This window comes from Apis dorsata, unplaced genomic scaffold (genome assembly GCF_000469605.1).
Source record: "Apis dorsata unplaced genomic scaffold, Apis dorsata 1.3 scaffold_444, whole genome shotgun sequence".
NCBI classification, from domain to species: Eukaryota; Metazoa; Arthropoda; class Insecta; order Hymenoptera; family Apidae; genus Apis; species Apis dorsata.
This window is the reverse complement of record NW_006263692.1, coordinates 29,556-34,000: the sequence shown is the minus strand read 5'-3', so window position 1 is coordinate 34,000 and position 4,445 is coordinate 29,556. Positions and strand designations below refer to the sequence as shown.

The 4,445-nt window shown below is 28.9% G+C and overlaps 1 protein-coding gene across 1 annotated transcript in view; it reads left to right on the top strand.

The window, feature by feature from the left end:
- Positions 1 to 4,445, top strand: part of LOC102672121 — a 58,551-nt gene that overhangs the window by 38,047 nt on the left and 16,059 nt on the right. The window lies entirely within an intron of this gene.

The following is a 4,445-nucleotide window of genomic DNA, read 5'->3' as shown; positions in this document are numbered from 1 at the left end:
TTGATTTCATTAAAAAAAAAAAAAAATAGCAATTGAACTTTCATTTAAAAAAAAAATATCTCAACCTTCGGAATACAATGACTGGGTCAAACCTGTGACCATTGAATTCAAATTTATCTAATTTTTGTTATCATTAAATTAAGAATCTAAAAAAATGGTCCGCTTATCGCGGAAATTAAATACTCCCAAAGCGATAATTAATTAATTTATTAATTTAAACGGAATAAATTACGCGGTTTTAAAGGATTTATTCGCGTGCACGATTTGGCGGTAAATACAAATAACGCCTTGGCACGTTGAGAATCATCGGCGTGGAATGATATCACGAACTCAAGGTCTAAAGTTTAAATCGTATAGTAGGTGTTTAACTGCACGATGACGTCAGATGCTACCGCATGCTACCGTAGTGAACACGAGTGTCTGGAAAGAGAGAGGTTGAAGTTCGAGACGCGCATGCGTTGAAATAATCGTAAACACGCGTGTATTCTTTTCTATATTTTTCTTTTCCTTTTTCTCTCTTTCTTATATGTACATATACGTATATTATTCAACAGTGCGTATATATATATACTTAGGATAATTTCTCTCGTTGAACACGCATAAATACTCGTATATTATCGTCGTAAGATCAATTTCTTTGTAACCGGCTACATTGGGATGAAAAGTCGCGTGACCGTGGCACGGCGAAACCGGTTCGAACCAGACTTGGGCTGTGCCACTCCATCCTTTCGGTTTCTTTCGTTCTCCTCGCACGAAACTCTCTTCTTTCCTTTTCCTTTTTCTCCTTTCTTTCTTTTCCTTTTTTTTCTCTCTTCTCCTCTTCTTTCACTTAGGTCGAAAAGAGAAGGAATGCGCAGATTACGTAATAACAAGATGACTCGCGACGTTCGGTAACAGATCAGTTTTTCCATTTAATGCGTTTCGCTGACGTAACGTTGGAGGGTGTAGTGCAGTTGGTCAGTAACAATAACATTAAGCATTCTTCTGATTATTCGTTATCGTGGTTTCGATAATGGAAACGTTTCCTTCGCGTAATGCAAATAATACCTCTACCACGTGTTCTATTTTCTGTAGCTTTATCTTTTCGATTAAAACGAATAGATTCGTTGATCGACGTTTACGTCGGTGGAATGTGTGTGCCGGCGTAACTGCACGCACGATTAACCGTTGAATTGATACGAAACGGATTAGTACTAGTCTACAGAAGTACCATGCACGTCCACTGAAGGCAGTAACGGTGATTCTTTTCTTTGAAAGGAGATTGTAATGATTGAATAAAATAATAATTTTTTATTGCTACGTAATTAATTATTTATTTATAATTATTTTTTATTATAAATAAATATTATATATAATTTTATTTTTTAATTGTGATTATTTATTTTTCTTGTCACGAAATAATGGAATTATTACTCTACCTTTATCTTTGTGTTGAATTAGCTATTGATAAAGATGAATTGTATACTAAGAATAAGAGAGATAAAATAGAGACGAATTTTGGATATTTATAATTAATAATTATTTAAAAAAAAATCTTTTTTTAATAATTTAAAAAAAGATTTACCAATTCTAGTAATATTTTTAGAAATGTAGGATGGAAATTATAGAAATTTAAATTTTTGCAATTAGATGTTTTATGCCGCAACACATACGGCATCTGTTTGAAGTAAGTGTCATTGCTCAGCGTACTGTCTTTCTCACTCGTTCTTACTATATCTATTTTCCTTCCTTTGTTAACGAGTTTTGAACTCAACCGTATTCCTGAAATAATAAAATCAGTTATATTTGCTCCATGAGAATTACAATATGGACTTTTGACTTACTGTAATTTAAGCCATATTATACTATTTACTGATGCATTTTCCATATCTCTGACGACATGTTAATTTTTTATTATTAGATACAAAATTTATTCTTTATAATTATAATTTTTAAAACGTTTAATCTTATATATGAATGAATTCTTTCAGATTTCTTTTAAATATATGCACAAACATTATACAAAACTTGACAGATCCCATAATACGTTCTTGCATGTTTATTTTCGTTAACTACACAATATTGTCGTACAATGAGGCAACAGTTATCTAGAAAGTAGGTCTCGGATTTCTTCTCCTTTTCGATTTTATTCATTTCACTGGCTCGTGGAAAATGAAAGAGAAAAACATTTCTTAAAAGTGAGATAGAAAAAAAATATCAATGTTTCGTTTTACAATATCTCAAGTTTCTAAAGAGTTCTTTATACTTGTCTCTTTAAAAACAATTTCTGAAATTGGTGGAAACAATTCATCGAGAATTAGAATTAGAAAAGGAAAAAAAAGAAATTAAAAAGAGAAAGACAGAGTCGTACGTTGAAATGAAATAAAAAGTTGGAAATGAAAGTTGTTCGTTTATAATTGGAGGCTATTCGCAGAATTTCTCGTCGTGCAAAGTTTCGCCGTCGAAAAATATCGATTAAACATTTTCCCCGTAAATCCATGGGGATCCCTCTTGAAAGTGAGAGAGGGTTAGCATTTACGCCACGGGGTAGTGGCAAATAGCCCCATTGAGTGAATGGGGTGGGGAATATAGGCAAATTTTTCGTTCTTCCGATATTTTACATAATTTTTTTTTTTCTAACAAAGGAAATAATTTTGTGGATAATTTTATTTACGAAAAAAAAAACGGAATTATAATCGAAAAGTTTTTAAGACACGTTTTTTAAAGTTTTATCGCGATTTAAAGATTAAAAGGTTAACAAGAGCAACAATTTTAGATCGAAGTTAATGACATTTTGATATTTCCTGATATTGTATCTACTCGATTATCAAGTAATCTCGAAAATTGGCAAGTGTTAGCCATAGTATATTCTTTGGCGCGATGCCATTCGTGCAACATGTGAGCCGAATGAAATAAGTCAACGGCTGAAAAAGCATCACCAAAGAAGTAAGTTATTCATCATATATTGTTATATTAGCTTTCGTGTCATAGTGATGTTAAATATATTACGCAAAATTCCATAAGGAAATGTCATTTTAATGAAAATTTAAATTAATTTGATGAATAAATTTCTCCCATTGAGAATAACCTTATTTTTTTTTTTTTTTTTTTATCTTTTTCTTTTCGAAGAAATAAATGTCAGTCAGCTATTGTCGATTCGAAAAATATTGATTTCAAGGTCGAGGTTATCGATAATTTAATACACGATGCTTGTATAAGATGACCCAGAATGGGTGATTTAAATGGACAGAGAAAAAATAAATCGAAAAAAATAGAATAAAATTCATCATCTAAGAAATTTTGTTCAAAAATTTGTCAATTATATGTGAATTAATTCCAGTATAGATATAAGTGAACAATTAACAAGAAATTGCGAATGTTAGATAAAATTTGTTCACATAAAATTTTCGAAAAAATTAAAATTGAAAATTTAATTAAATATCAGAGTATCTGATTACCATTTAATTTGTATATATATTTCTATCTCTTCGAAAATGACAAAGCAATAAAATATTTTATTCTACGTTTTTTACAATGTTTTTAAAATTTTTTATTGATAATTCATATATATCCAATTATTTATCAAAAAATTTTTAAACTCTAAATTTTTTTTTTGATTTATTTATAATAAATGTAATCCTGGAATATCTCGTATATGTATTATAGTACGATATATATCTTAATAACATTGTATATTGAAATATTGTAAAAAGTATTTTACCAACAAATTTAATTACTTTTTAGTAAGAAATAACAAATCAAATTTTATATGAAATAAAAAAAATATAACTACCCAAATATATAAGATGTAAGCTATTCGAGAATTCTTAGGTTCGGAAAAAAATTCGGACTATCTCGGAAAAAGTCGGGCGGATTCGGACGGTTAGTCGAGACGTCCGAATTCTCAAGTAACCTGACAATTGTACGAGTTCATTGGAAAAATATGTCTTAAGAAATGAAAAAAAAAGAAAAAAGTGTTTTACTTTCCATTGAAAATAATTTGTTTTATATATCTAATATACTATATCTTAAATTCTTAGATTATATACATGTCTTAAAAATTGTAATTCCAGTTCTAGAAATTAATGAGAATAACTCTACAAGGTTAAGTAGACAGTAAGCGTGATAATTAACTACATCTCTATATTCGCACTTAATTCGCCAGTAAAAAAAATATCTTTATTAAGTCGATGTAATTTCAGGAAAATATTCATAATTTGCTATTACGTATTAATATTTACATTATATAAATTTACATTATATACGTAAAAATTATAATCTATTTTTTAATGTGTTTCTCTTATTAGATAAATTTTTTTACTTACAACAAATACTATATATTGTATTTGAAAATCATTTAACTTTAACTATATATATGACATAAATTTGATTCTTTCTTTATCTAAAAAATTTTTTATCCGAATGTGATCGCCTTCCAATTCATTTCAGATAATCAATGTTTCTCT